This window comes from Pongo abelii, chromosome 15, assembly GCF_028885655.2.
Source record: "Pongo abelii isolate AG06213 chromosome 15, NHGRI_mPonAbe1-v2.0_pri, whole genome shotgun sequence".
Taxonomy (NCBI): domain Eukaryota; kingdom Metazoa; phylum Chordata; class Mammalia; order Primates; family Hominidae; genus Pongo; species Pongo abelii.
Window position 1 is genome coordinate 77,380,020 of NC_072000.2, and position 15,607 is coordinate 77,395,626.

The 15,607-nt window shown below is 45.5% G+C and overlaps 1 protein-coding gene across 9 annotated transcripts in view; it reads left to right on the forward strand.

Moving 5' to 3' along the window:
• The first annotated feature begins 14,095 nt into the window (after positions 1 to 14,095).
• Positions 14,096 to 15,607, forward strand: part of PSEN1 (presenilin 1) — a 79,594-nt gene continuing 78,082 nt past the window's right edge. For 2 of the 9 annotated variants that reach the window (XM_024231242.3, XM_063715262.1), the window contains exon 1: positions 14,117 to 14,248. The gene's annotated coding sequence lies outside the window, so the exon portion shown is untranslated. 9 annotated transcript variants of the gene reach the window in all.

Below are 15,607 nucleotides of genomic sequence, written 5' to 3' on the forward strand. Positions count from 1 at the left end.
TTGTCCCTAAAAACAAAATAAAGTATGTACATCTGTTCACAAGGAAGAAAGGTAAGTTTGAAGTTGTTTTTTTTAAACTTTAATGTGACCCCAAATCATCTGAGGAGTGCTTGTAGAAATAGAGACACTGAAGTAGCAGCGCTGGGGTGGCGCCGCAGGCTTTGCATTTCTGGACAGCTCCCAGCTAATGTTATTGCCAACTGATCCAAGGACTACATTTTGATTAGCACTTTAAGGTGTCTATTCAGTATTATTTTATCCTAACAAACTACATAAATGCAGCTGAATTTTCCTTTAAGTAGATTTTAAAGGGAAAAACATTTTTTGAGGCAAATGCACATAATTCATGAACGTAATGTAATCTTGCAAAATTATGCCTGAGAAAGCCCTAATATTCTAGGCTTTTTTTCCATCCAGCCCTGAAAATTTTTTCTGTAGATAACTTTATGTTGTAGCTTATTCTGAATCTTATTATAGCACTTCCCTGTAAACTATGTAAGTGTAAGCTAATGATTATTTTGTGAAGAGTGCTGTTTCAGGTATTAATCTGGCATGAATACTAGATATAGTAGAAAAACTGAGAAAATATTTAGCTTGAGAGCCAATTTGAACTAGACACTATCATTTTTTTCTCCTTTTTTATGGAATAAATTTAATGCAAATAAGTGTAAGCAGATATACAATGTTTAGATGAGGCTTATTTTCCCAACTCTTTTTAACAAGTTTTATGATGTCCCCAATTTATACCCAAAAGACAGCTGAGAGGTTTTATGTCAAATTGATTACAAACTTCTCTGGGTTGTATTTCAGTCTTCTGTTAAGTATGAAATTGAGAAATAGTTTTGCTCAACAAAAGATGATGAGGAATTGATTTGTGAATGTCACTGGAGGTAAAAGGGTATGAGAAGGAATCCCAAGCAAGCAAAGAAACAGTCTAGGTGTCAAGAAGAAAACAGGGAGGTATATACCAAACCCAGGAGCTACTAATATAACAATCATACTATAGACCGAAGTGAACTTACACTTTTTGATAAACTGATAGATTTTTTGTAATGTGATTATGGTAAAATACTGAAATATTTATGTTAATTTATTTGCATTTGAATGCTTACATTTTTAATTGACAGAATCTTTGCATTTCATTACTTGAGTCATGAAGGCCAAATTAAAGAATGGCAGTCTAAAATACCCAGGAAAAAAAGATAATTTCTAGAAACAAAAATAAAAATTCTTTTCAAGCCATGTTGTTTGAATTAAATGATACTCCTGAGTCTGTCTACTTTTTTTTTTCTTTTTTTTTTGAGACAGTGTCTTGAACCCAGGAGGTGGAGGTAGCAGAGAGCCGAGATTGCGCCACTGCACTCCAGCGTGAGCAACAAGAGCGAAACTCCATCTCAAAAAAATACATACATATATTTCTGGTAGCTGATCATCTAATGGTGGCAAAAAAAAATTACATGAGTTCAGGAACATCATTAGACATAAATACAAAATACTATGTGAATTATCAAATGTGATAAGCTAACAGAGGAAATGGGAAATAGGAAGATTCTCAGTAGAAGTAGTAATATGTGGAAGGGGCCTTAGAGGTCACCTAGTCTATTTTGCCCATAGTAATTATGTCAGTAGTCCCTGCAGGTGGTTTATCTAGAGGAGTATATATGGCGTTCTAATTCGTGGTCTAGCATTGCACTATTAAATAACCACTAATGACAAGTAGCTTTACATGCATTCACGTGAAATCTTTCTGTTTGTTTGTTTGAGATAGGGTCTGCCTCTGTCACCCAGGCTGGAGTGCAGTGGCAAGATCTTGGCTCACTGCAACTTCTGCCTCCTGGGCTCAAGTGATCCTCCCACCTCAGCCTCCCAAGTAGTTGGGACCACAGGTGCACACCAACACACCCAGCTGATTTTTGTAGAGGAAGGGTTTCACCATGTTTCCCTGGTGGGCTTTGAACACCTGAGCTCAAATGATGCCTTGATCTCTCAAAGTGCTGAGATTACAGGTGTCAGCCACTGCACCTAGCCGAAATTTTTTATTTGTTTAGAGATAAGGATTCCCTGTAAAGCTGCAGGGGCACAATTATGACTCTCACTGCAGCCTCGAATTCCTGGGCTCAGTGATCCTCTTGTCCCAGCCACCTGAGTAGCTAAGACTACAGGTGCACGCCACCATGCCTCCTATTTTTTGTGTTTGTGTGGAGATGAAGTGTGTTGTCTAGGCTGGTCTGAAGTGATCCTTCAGCCTCAGCCTCCTAAACTGCTGAGAATACAGGCATAAGCTTTTTTGATAAAGGAAAAACTAGTGAGCATTTCCCATTGTAGAATCCAAAAACATGAAAGTTAATTTTTTCCTGTCAATTTACAGTTTGTAAACGTACCCAGGTGAAGAGACTGGTCTGTTACTGCAGATAGAAAAGTACCAAAACAAAGTTTTACTTTGTTCAGTATACTGTCAAGGCAAGTTTCTAAATGAGAGGGTCCAGGTTCTTGGTTAAGAAGGAACTTAGAATTAACAAAACAGTGACAAACATTTGTGGCAGCGCGCCTCAGAGGGGGCACCAGCTGCAGGGGTCTGCCCACAGACCCTGACCCTGCGATGGATGAATAAAGTACACTGACACACAGATACTCTGTTTTGCCAGTCCTGCTGAGGGTGTCCCACCGCTTACAGACTCCCTGGAGAGTTCTGAAAACAGTTGCAACTAGGCCTCAGTCAGCTAGTGAGGCTTGCATTTATTCAGAAAGACTAACAAAGGCTTGAGTCAACACCATTAGAGGGTAATTGATATTGTGGACTTCCCAAGTAAAAAGCACTTAAGCACCCGTGGTACATCTAAGATTAGTCTTAAGATCATATGAGTAAACAAACTAGGTAAACTACTATGCCTTCCTTTATTACTACTTTAATTTGTTTAAAAGTAAAGATCAGGTTTCCTTCAACCATATCTATCACCTAAGCTATGCAAACTTCTCGGCCTTCCAAGAATTGTGTCTGTCTCTGTAACTATCTTTAATGTTTTTCCCACCAGCCTGATTGAATCCCAACACGTATTCAGAACTTAAGGCTAGAACAAGATGAGGAAGATATGACAGCCCATGATTTTAAGCAATCTAAGGAAACCCATGCTTGCAAAGAATTCAAATGACGTGAGAGCTAATAAGATAAAATGTGGCCATGCACCAAGCCTTGATGGCAATATTTAATCTCATAACAATTCTTATTTCCTCCTATATAAGAAGCATGGCAGCGACACTGTGCATAAATTAAGGCAAACTGTTTTTATGTGAAAATGTTAATGAGGTAGATTCCTTTGGAATCATTAGTGTGAAGAGCTGGTTTTTGTTTTCCCATTGCCTAGGTCCTGACTTTAGTAGTGACTGATCCAGCTTTTCTAGTCTAACAACCCTCTCCCCCAAGTAATTCTTTCATGCCCTGCCCTTCAGCTTCATCTTTTACCACTTACTATTGGGTTTTGCCACCATTTATTTTATCATTCACTTATCTGTTCCTCTTCCTAAGTTACAAACGCTTCTGAAGCAAAAGGAAATGCATCACTGCAGAGAGTCTAGGACCTTTAGTGTTATTTGGTCATTTACTGTTCATACACTGCAGCTTTTACTGTTTTGAACCTTCATTGCTATAGTAGGTATTGAAAAATACTGAACGACCAGAAGTGATTTGATTTCTCCCTCATCTGGTAAATAATCTTTTTTTTTTTTTTGAGATGGAGTTTTGCTCTTATCGCCCAGGCTGGAGTGCAATGGCGTGATCTCGGCTCACTGCAACCACCACCTCCTGGGTTCAAGTGATTCTTCTGCCTCAGCCTCCTGAGTAGCTGTGATTACAGGTGCACGCCACCACACCCAGCTAATTTATTTTTTATTTTTTATTTTATATATATATATATATATAGTTTTTTGAGACAGAGTCTCGCTTTGTCACCAAGGCTGGAGTGCAGTGATGAGATCTCAGCTCACTGCAACCTCCGTTTCCTGGGTTCAAACGATTCTTCTTAGCCTCCCGAGTAGCTGGGATTACAGGTGCACACAACCACACCCAGCTAATTTTTAAATTATTTTTTATTTTATGTATATACATATATATATATATTTTTTTGAGACAGAGTCTTGCTCTGTCACTAAGGCTGGAGTGCAGTGATGAGATCTCAGCTCACTGCAACCTCTGTTTCCTGGGTTCAGACGATTCTCCTGCTTCAGCCTCCTGAGTAGCTGGGATTACAGGCGCAACGACAGCATACCTGGCTAATTTGTGTATTTTTAGTAGAGGCAGAGTTTCACCATGTTAGTTAGGCTGGTCTCGAACTCCTGACTTCGTCATCTGCCCGCCTCAGCCTCCCAAAGTGCTAGGATTACAGGTGTGAGCCACCACGTCCAGCCTAATTTTTGTATTATTAGTAGAAATGGGGTTTCACCATGTTGGCCAGGCTGGACTCAAACTCCTGACCTCAGATGATCCACTCTCCTCAGCCTCCCAAAGTGCTGGGATTACAGGCGTGAGCCACCGCCCCTGGCAAATAATCCTTTCTTTTCTTATTTCTTTTTCTTTTTTTTTAAAAAAAAACAATTATTATGAGGCACCTTCTCTCCAGTTTATGACAGAATCCACCTTACCCCTGTTTTTGTAAGCAAACGTACTCCATGCATCCCAATCTAGAAGACCCTCTCCCCCATGGCACTGTTTTCTAACTACATTCTACAGTTTCTTGAATGTTGCTCAGGTATTTCCTTTATCTGCTTTCTCCCTCGGGTCTGGAACATGGAGGAACAACATAAAAAATTTATCTTAGATCCTATCTCCTTTCCATTATACTATCAGGATTCCAGAAATAGTATTTTATATATGCCTTCCAGATTTCTTGAGTTTCACTCAACCTATTCCAGTTTGTACTTCACCATTCCTTTGATGGCTGGTGACAGCCTGTGTGAGAAACAGGCATGTAAGAGGTGTAAAAGGAAAATAAATCTTGGGGACCCCAAATCACTAAGCTAAAGGGAAAAGTCTAGGTGGGAACTGCTTATGGCCAACCTGCCTCCCATTCTATTCAAAGTTACCCCGCTGCTCACTAACATGGATGCATATCTGATTGCCTCCCTTCAAAAGGCTAATCAGAAACTCAAAAGAATGCAACCTTCATCTCTCACCTATCTGTGACCTGCAAGCCCCCTCCCAGCTTGGAGTCTTCCTGCCTTTGCTTCAAGTTGTCCCACTTTTCCAGACTGAACCAATGTACTTCTTACATATGTTGATTGATGTCTCATGTCTCCCTAAAATGTATGAAACTAAGCTGTGCCCCGACCACCTTGGGCACATGTCAGGACTTCCTGAGGCTGTGTCATGGGCGCATGTCCTCAACCTTGGCAAAATAAACTTTCTAAATTAACTGAGACCTGTCTAAAGTTTTCAGGATTAACAGAGGCTATTCCTTAGTTTGTCTTTTAGCACCATGTACATTTCCTGTCTTCTTGGGACTCTTACTTGGTGTCTAGGATATCACTTTTTCCTTGTTCCTGTAGTCTGTTTTTCCCAGTGTCTTGCTGGCTTTTCCCTGGGTGTTCATGTTTATAAAAAGATGAAGGTAAACAGGGCAACATAGCAGGACCTTGTGTCTACAAAAAAAAAAAAAAAAAAAAGCCAGGCAAGGTGGCATGTGCCTGTAGTCCTAGCTACTTGGAAGGCTGAGGCGGGAGGATCGCTGGAGGCAAGGAACCCAAAGCTGCTGCAATGAGCTTTGATTGTACCACCTTCCAGGCTGGGCGACAGAGTGAGATCTTGTCTCTAAAAAGAGTAACAAAAATTTTTAAAAGATGTAGGTTTCATGCGCGTCCGTGTGAAGAGAGTCCACCAACAGGCTTTGTGTGAGCAACAAGGCTGTTTATTTCACTTGGGTGCAAGTGCGCTGAGTCAGAAAAGAGTCAGCAAAGGGAGATGGGGTGGGGCAGTTTTATAGGATTTGGGTAGGTAGTGGAAAATTATAGTTAAAGGGGGTTGTTTTCTTGCGGGCAGAGGCAGGGGTCACAAGGTGCTCGGTGGGGAGCCCCAGAGACTTCTTACCCAGGAGAAGGAATGTCACAAGGTAATGCCATCAGTTAAGGCAGGAACCGGCCATTTTTACTTCTTTTGTGGTTCTTCTGTTGCCTGAGGTCATCTGGATGTATACATGCAGGCTTGGGCTCAGAGGCCTGACATTCCTGTCTTCTCATATTAATAAGAAAATCAAGGCTGGGCGCGGTGGTTCACGCCTGTAATCCCAGCACTTTGGGAGGCCGAGGCGGGCGGATCACGAGGTCAGGAGATCGAGACCGTCCTGGCTAACGCGGTGAAACCCCGTCTCTACTAAAAATACAAAAAAATCTAGCTGGGCATGGTGGTGTGCGCTTGTAGTCCCAGCTACTCGGGAGGCTGAGGCAGGAGAATGGCATGAACCCGGGAGGCGGAGCTTGTAGTGAGCCGAGCTGCGCCACTGCACTGGCAGCCTGGGCAACACAGCCAGACTCCGTCTCAGAAAAACAAAAGAAAATCAAAACGAAATAGTGGTGAAGTGTTGGGGTGGCAAAAATTTTTGGGGGTGGTATGGAGAGATAATGGGCAATGTTTCTCAGGGCTGCTTCGAGAGGGATTAGGGGTGGCGTGGGAACCTAGAGTGGGAGAGATTAAACTGAAAGATTTTGGGGTAAGAGGTGATATTGTGGGGTTGTTAGAAGGAGCATTTATCGTATAGAATGATTGATGATGGCCTGGATGCAGTTTTGTATGAATTGAGAAACTAAACAGAAGACACAAGGTCCAAATAAGATGAGAAAAAAGGTATTAAAGGAGTAAGAATTGAGAGGACCTAGGACATCCAGTTAGAGAATGTCCAAGGGGGTTCAGTGTAATTATTTGCTTGGTTGGCGAGTTTTTGGGCTCTATCCTTGAGTTTTTTTTATGTTGTCACATACCAGGCCAGATTGATTTAGGTAAAAACAACATTCTTCATTTAGAAATATGCAGTCTTCCTTTTTCAGCAATGAATAAGTCAAGGCCTATTCCTGTCTTTTTATATTAATAATAAAAACAAAACAAAATAGTAGTGAAGTGTTGGTGTCATGAGGAGAACAGGAAGCTGTTTGGTCCCATTTGCAAACTGAATTTTGGGAGTAAGGAAAACTAGCGTGCATGTGCCTGTCCAATTAGCAGGTAGACACATGTAGGTAGAGGAGCCACAGAGGAATAAGAGAACTTGTGCAAGGCAAAACTGGAAATGCAAAGTGAAAAGATGAGAAAGAGTACTAAAAGAGGTGTCTTGTACCCAGACTTCTAGGGATCCAGCTAGGGTGGCAGCCATCAGAGGTTGTAATGGGGATTGATGGTGTAACTGCGTAGAGGGGGAGGTTCGATTTTCATGGTGTATGAGAAAGCACTGAGTGTCTATGAGCAACCTTTCACTGTTATTTACAGGGCTGGGTATAAGATGTGGTTCAGGACTTGTGTTGGGTGCTAAGTGAGAAGCTGGGTTGAAGTCGGGCCCATGGGCAATAGTTACTGTTGGAGTTTCAATAAAGAGTGAATAGAGCTGGAGGAGTCGAGGGGCGGACAGTAAATGTGAAAAGTGTGAGCAGGCTATTAATGCTTGAAGGTTGTGAGAACTGTTGAGGGTAAGTGGAGCATAGCTTGTGATTTTGAGGGCTTCCAGAGGTATTAAAGCGGCAGCTGCTGCTGCATGCAAACATGAGGGCCACCCCAGAATTGTGAGGTCAAGTTGTATAGACAAAAAGGCTACAGGGCGCAGTCCTGGTTCTTGTGTAAGAATTCCGACCACACAGTCCTGTACTTCAGCTGTGTGTAATGAAAAGGGTTGGGATGAGTTAGGGAGAGCTAGTGTGGGAGCAGCTTCTAGGGCTGTTTTTAAAGAACGGAAAGAGGAGTGGGGAAAGGATTTAAGATCTATGGGGTCAGCTAGGTTTCCTTTTGTGAGTTTATATAATGGTTTAGTCAGGATGGCAAAACCAGGTATCCAAAGGCGAAAGTACCTAACCATGCCTAGGAAGGAAAGGAGTTGTTGCTTTGTAGAAGGGATTGGGGTTTGGGAGATTAGCTGGACACGATTAGCAGGGTGAGCACGTGTGTTTTTATGAAGAATTAAGCCGAGATAGGTAATGGATGAGGAAGAAATTTGGGTTTTGGAGGGGGATACACGATATTCCTTTGGGAACAGATGTTGGAGGAGCAGGAGGATGTCCTGTTGGGAAGATTTGTAGGAGGGGCTATAAAGTAGAAGGTCATCAAAATATCGAATAAGGTGAGAAGCAGATGGACAGAAAGAAAGTAAATCATGAGAAAGGGCTTGACTGAAGTAATGGGGGCTGTCCTTGAAGCCTTGCGGCAGTACAGCCCAGATAAGTTGCTGAGGCTAATGGGTGTCAGGGTCAGTCCAAGTGAAAGCGAAGAGAGGCTGGGATGAAGGGTGTAAAGGAATAGTAAAGGAAGCATGTTTGAGATCCAGAACAGAATAATGGGTTGTGGAGGGAGGTATTGAGCATAGGAGAATATATGGGCTTGGCACCGTTGGGTGGATAGGCAAGAGAATTTGGTTGATAAGGCGAAGATCTTGGACCAGCCTGTAAGACTTGTCTGGTTTTTGGACAGGTAGGATAGGAGAGTTGTAAGGAGAGTTTATAGGCTTTAAGAGGCCATGTTGTAACAGGCAGGTGATAACAGGCTTTAACTTTTTTAAAGCCTGCTGTGGGATGGGATATTGGCGTTGAGCAGGGTAAGGGTGATTAGGTTTTAATGGGATGGTAAGGGGTGCATGACTGGTCACTGAGGAGGGAGCAGAAGTATCCCATACTTATGGACTAAGGTAGGGAGACACAAGGGGAGGATGCGAAGGAGGCTTTTAACTGGGGAAAAGGGTGGCAATGAGGTGTGGCTGTAGCCCAGGAATAGTCAGGGAATCAGATAATTTAGTTAAAATGCCTTGACCTATTAAGGGAGCTGGGCAGGTGGGGATAACTAAAAAGGAGTGCAGAAAAGAATGTTGTCCAAGTTGGCACCAGAGTGGGGGAGTTTTAAGGGGTCTAGCAGCCTGGCCGTCAATACCCACAACAGTTATGGAGGCAAGGGAAACAGGCCCTTGAAAAGAAGGTAATGTGGAGTGGGTAGCCCCCGTATTGATGAAGAAGGGGATGGACTTACCCTCCACTGTAAGAGTTACCTAAAGCATCTGTGATGGTCCAGGAGGCTTCTGAGGCGATCGGGCAGCGTCAGTCTTCAGCCACTAAGCTGAGTGGGTCTGGGAAGGAGTCGGCCAAGGAACACTGGATTTGAGCTCCAGGAGCTTTAGGAGCAGTGGCGATGTGAGTCGGACAACCTGACCTCCAGTGGGGGCTCGCATAGACAGGGCACGGCTTAGGAGGAATCCCGGGCCGCGGGCATTCCGAGGTCCAGTGGCCAGGCTTTTGGCATTTGAAGCAAGGTCCACGAGGAGGTTTTGAAGGAGCCCCTGGGAACTGTGGCTTGGATGTTCTGAAGTTTTTGTATGCTGGAGACGTGGTTGTGGGTTGTGTTACAGCAGAGGCAAGTAGTTGTAACTCAGAGATGCGTTGTCACTTGGCTGCCTCTTTATTATTGTACACCTTGAAGGCGAGGTTAATTAAGTACTGTTGTGGGGTTTGAGGGCCAGAATCCAATTTTTGGAGTTTCTTTTTTAATGTTGGGAGCAGATAAAATGCATATTGAGAATAAGATAGCCTTAGGGCCGGGCGCGGTGGCTCACACCTGTAATCCCAGCACTTTGGGAGGCCAAGGCGGGCGGATCACCTGAGGTCAGGAGTTCGAGACCAGCCTGACCAACATGGGAGAAACCCCATCTCTACTAAAAATACAAAATTAGCCAGGTGTGGTGGCGCATGCCTGTAATCCCAGCTACTCGGGAGGCTGAGGCAGGAGAATCACTTGAACCCAGGAGGCGGAGGTTGCAGTGAGCCGAGATCAGGCCATTGCACCCCAGTCTGGGCAAAAAGGTGAAACTCCATCTCAAAAAAAAAAAAAAAAAAAAAAAAAAAAAATAAGATGGCCTTCTGGCCCTTCTGGGTCTAGAGCAGTGAAGCATCTAAGGGTTGTTGCCAAACGGGCCATGAACTGGGCTGGGTTTTTATATTTGATGAAAAAGAGCCTAAATGCTAACTGATTTGGGAGAGGTCAGGTAAAGAAAAAGGAGCATTAACCTTGACTGTGCCTTCAGCTCCAGCCACCTCTTTAGGAGAAATTGTTGGGCAGCTGGGGGAGGGCTAGTCACGAAACAAAACTGTAAGCTAGACCAGGTTTGAGGAAGGGAGGTGATAGAAGGATTATAGGGTGGGAGAGTGGAGGCTGAGGAAGAATTGAGACCTGGCTTGGCCTGGTGAGGAGCAGCCTGGGGAGAAGGGGAGAGGTCAGATGGGTCCGTAGAAAAGGAGGATTTAAAGAACTCAGAGCTTGGGGTGGAGACTGAAGGAACACACAGGAGAGAAAGAAGAAAGATTTGGGATGAGTTGCATTGGGAGCAGAGACTAGGGAGGGATCAATGTGTAAAAGAATGCCTGGACGTCAGGCACCTCAGAGCATTTGCCCATTTTTTGACAAAAATTATCTAGATCTTGTAGGATGGAGAAATCGAAACTGCCGTTTTCTGGCTATTTGGGACCATTGTCGAGTTTGTACTGGGGCCAAGCAGGGTTGTAGAAGAAAATAAGGTGTTTTGGTTTTAGGTCAAGTGTAAGTTGAAGAGGTTTTAAGTTCTTGAGAACACAGGCTAAGGGAGAAGGGGGAAAGGAGGGTGGAAGGTTGCCCATAGTGAAGGAGGCAAGCCCAGAGAAAAGAGAGGGTAGAGACTTGGAGTGGGTAGTGGTACTTGCCACCCAGGGGAGGAGGTACTTGCCACCAAGGGGAGGTGGTACTTGCCACCAAGGTGAAGGATCAAGGCAGGGGTCCCCGTGGTGATCAGACACCTCTGAAATGTGAGTGAATAATCAAGCAGGCATCCCTGCAGTGATTAGACACCAAGGGAAAACTGTCTTCCCGAGTCCGTGACCAGTGCCAGAGTTTTGGGTCCACAGATAAAATGTGTCTCCTTTGTCTCTACTAGAGAGGAAAAAGAACTGGAATTGGAAGGACAGGGAGAGTGAAGCGTAGTGAGAAGGCTGAAGAAGAGAGTGAAAAGGCCGCTTACCCAATTTGAAATTGGTGAGATGTTCCTTGGGCTGGTTGATCTGAGGAGCCGAGGTCATAGGTGGATAAGTCCAGAGACTTATTATCAGGGAGAAGGAATGTCACAAGGTAATGTCATCAGTTAAGGCAAGAACTGGCCATTTTCACATCTTTTGTGGTTCTTCAGTTGCCTCAAGCCATCTGGATGTATACATGCAGGCTTGGGCTCAGAGGCCTAACAGTAGGACATAAAGAATATGAGAAGAAAATTATCTGAAGGCTGGTTATTCAAAGTTAGGGTTTGCTCTTTTTAAAAATCTTACTGCCTTTTTCTTGCAGGATTTCTTTTTTTTTTTTTTTTTTTTTGAAAAACAGAGTCTCACTGTGTCTCACAGGCTGGAGTGCAGTGGTGCAAACTCGGCGCACTGCAACCTTTGCTTCTCAGGTTCAAGCCTCAGCCACCTGAGTAGCTGGGATTACAGGCCTGCATCACCATGCCTGGCTAATTTTTGTATTTTTAATAGAGACGGGGTTTCACCATGTTGTCCAGGCTGGTCTTGTACTCCCAACCTCAAGTGATCCTCCTGCCTTGGCCTCCCAAAGTGCTGGAATTACAGGCATGAGCCACCATGACCAGGCATTCATGAAAAGTTTTCATGACATTCTGTGAGGTGGGTGGACCATAATTTATTGTACCACATTTATTTATTTATTTATTTTATTTTTTGAGACATAGTTTCGCTCTTGTTGCCCAGGCTGGAGTGCAATGGCACGATCTTGGTTCACTGCAACCTCTGCCTTCCAGGCTCAAGCAATTCTCCTGCTCAGCCTCCCGAGTAGCTGGGATTACAGGCATGCACCACCAGGCCTGGCTAACTTTTTTTGTATTTTTAGTAGAGACAGGGTTTCTCCATGTTGGTCAGGCTGGTCTTGAACTCCTGACCTCAGGTGAGCCGCCCACCTTGGCCTCCCAAAGTGCTGGAATTACAGGCATGAGCCACCGCACCCGGCCTGTTGTACCTTATTTAGTTTCCCAATTTTTTGCTATATAATATTCCATAATATCTTTGCCCAAAATTTTTGTAGATTGTTTCTAAGAATAGTTCATCAGCATTTTAAGACATCCTACTAATATTAGCAGACTGCAATCAGATTGAAGTAGTTCACAAATAGATGGGTTTTAGCATATATTTGTTCAATACTGAACTATTGTATGTATCAGGCACTGTTACGTATCAGGCACTGTTCTCAGCACTTGTAAAATGTATATGTGCTGCCGACAAGCACGAGCACTTGTAAATGAACAAACTAAAATCCCTACTCTTGTTAAAGTGGGGGAGGTGAAGAATTTTAAAAACATCTTTTTTCGTTCAACCTTCTCCCACAACTTATCTTTCATTCTGCTAATGGAAAATATTACTTTTGTTCTTAAATATGAAGCTTTTGTGTGTAAAAAGTATTAGAATCTGATGTTTTTGAGTAGGGTTGGCAGTGGGTTGGTGGGGAGGGATTGCAGATTGATGCAATAGGAATGTGAAGGGATAGCTTGGGGTGCATTTTATTTTTTTATTTTTATTTTTTGAGATGGAGTCTTGCTCTTTTTTTTTTTTTTTTTTTTTTGAGACGGAGTCTCGCTCTGTCACCCAGGCTGGAGTGCAGTGGAGCGATCTCGGCTCACTGCAAGCTCCGCCTCCCGGGTTCACGCCATTCTCCTGCCTCAGCCTCTCTGAGTAGCTGGGACTACTGGCGCCTGCCACCACGCCCGGCTAATTTTTTGTATTTTTAGTAGAGACGGGGTTTCACCGTGGTCTCGATCTCCTGACCTCGTGATCCGCCCGCCTTGGCCTCCCAAAGTGCTGGGATTACAAGCGTGAGCCACCGCGCCGGGCCAAGAGATGGAGTCTTGCTCTGTCTCCCAGGCTGGAGTGCAGTGGCGCGATCTCAGCTCACGGGTTCAAGTGATTCTCCTGCTGCAGCCTCCTGAGTAGCTGGGATTACAGGAGCGCGCCACTACGCCCAGCAAATTTTTTTGTATTTTTAGTAGAGATGGGGTTTCACCATGTTGGTTAGGCTGGTCTTGAACCCCTGACCTCAGGATCCGCCTGCCTCGGCCTCCCAAACTGCCGGAATTGCAGGCGTGAGCCACTGCGCTCGGCCGCTTAGGGGTGGATTTTTAAAGAAACTTTAGAAGAATGTAACTTGCCCAGATACCATGTACCGTTAATTTCATTTTGGTTTTTTGAATACCCGTGTTTGACATTTCTCCATTCACCTGGTTAAATAAGGTAGTATTCGTTTTTTTTAGTTTTAGCTTTCGGATATATGTATAAGTGTGGTATGCTGCCTAATGAATTAGACGTTGGTACTGCCTTTACCAAAACTGGACAAAGAGCTGGCAGATGCAAAAATCAAGTGACCCAGCAAACCAGACACATTTTCTGCTCTCTGCTAACTTGCCACCTGGAAAGACTGGTTGTCAAAGTTGGAGTCCAAGAATCGCGGAGGATGTTTAAAATGCAGTTTCTCAGGTTCTCGCCACCTACCAGAAGTTTTGATTCATTGGGTGGTCGGAGAGGGCAGAGATATTTGCAATTTTAACAGCATTCTCTTGATTGTGATGCTGCTGATTCGCAAATAGGTACCCTACAGAAATGACAGGTGTTAAATTTAGGATGGCCATCGCTTGTATGCCGGGAGAAGCACACGCTGGGCCCAATTTATTAGGGGCTTTCGTCCTCAGCTCGAGCAGCCTCAGAACCCCGACAACCCACGCCAGCGCTCTGGGCGAATTCCGTTAGGTGTGGAAGGCCAGGTGGAGCTTTGGGTTCTCCACGCAATCGTTGCTCCAGGCTGGAGGCCCCGCCCCCTTCCTCCTGGCTCCTCCCCTCCCCCGTGGGCCGGCCGCCAACGACGCCAGAGCCGGAAATGACGACACCGGTGAGGGTTCTCGGGCGGGGCCTGGGACAGGCAGCTCCGGGGTCCGCGGTTTCACATCGGAAACAAAACAGCGGCTGGTCTGGAAAGAACCTGAGCTACGAGCGGCGGCGGCGGGGAAGCGTATGTGCGTGATGGGGAGTCCCGGGAAGGCAGGAAGGCACCGCGTACACGGGCGGCCGCGGGCAGGGCCCGGCCGTTTGTGGCCGCCCGGGCCGCGGAGCCGGTGTCCTAAGAGATGAGGGGCGGGGCGCGGCCGGTTGGGGCCGGGGAACCCCGTGTGGGAAACCAGGAGGGGCAGCCCGTTTCTTGGGCTTCGGGCGCGGCCGGGTGGAGAGAGATTCCGGGGAGCCTTGGTCCGGAAATGCTGTTTGCTCGAAGACGTCTCAGGGCGCAGGTGCCTTGGGCCGGGATTAGTAGCCGTCTGAACTGGAGTGGAGTAGGAGAAAGAGGAAGCGTCTTGGGCTGGGTCTGCTTGAGCAACTGGTGAAACTCCGCGCCTCACGCCCCGGGTGTGTCCTTGTCCAGGGGCGACGAGCACTCTGGGCGAAGTCCGCACGCCTCTCGTTCGAGGCGGAAGACGAGGTCTGATGCTTTCTCCTTGGTCTGGACTGTCTCGAGGCATGCATGTCCAGTGCCTCTTGTGTTTGCTGCTGCTTTCCTCTCAGATTCTTCTCACCGTTGTGGTCAGCTCTGCTTTAGGCACATTAATCTATAGTGGAGGCTGGGATGGGTGAGAGAATTGAGGTGACTTTTCCGTAATTCAGGTGAGATGTGATTAGAGTTCGATCTGCGGTGGTGGCAGAGGCTTACAAGAAACACTAACGGGACATGGGAACCAATTGAGGATCAGGGAATAAAGTGTGAAGTTGACTAGGAGGTTTTCAGTTTAGAACGTGGCGGAGACATTCTCAGAAATAAGGAAGTTAGGAAGAAAGAACTGGTTTAGAGAGGAGGGCGAGGAAGTGGTTTGGAAGTGTCACTTTTGAAGTGCCACTTTTGAAGTGCCAGCAGGTGAAAATGCCCTGTGAACAGGACTGGAGCTGAAAACAGGAGTCAGTTCCATAGATTTCCAGTTGATGTTGGAGCAGTGGAGAAGTCTAAGCTAAGGAAGGGGAAGAGAAGGCCAAGGCAAACACTTAGGAACACTTGTAACGAGGGGGTGGAAGAAGAGCAAGGAGCCAGCTGAGGAGAATGAGTGTGGTTGGAGAACCACCACAGCGCAGGGGTCGCCAGAGCTGAGGAAGGGGAGGGAAGCTTCAGGAAGGAAAAGGTTGGCAGGGATTTTGAGTGTTAGGCCTGGTGTAGCAGAAGGAACAGAAGATTTAGAGCAGCACTAGCCAATAGAAATAAAATGTGAGGCTCGGCGCGGTGGCTCACGCCTGTAATCCCAGCACTTTGGGAGGCCGCGGGGCGGATCCTTGAGCTCAGGAGTTCGAGACCAGCCTGGACAACACGGCGAAACACCGTCTCTACAAAAAA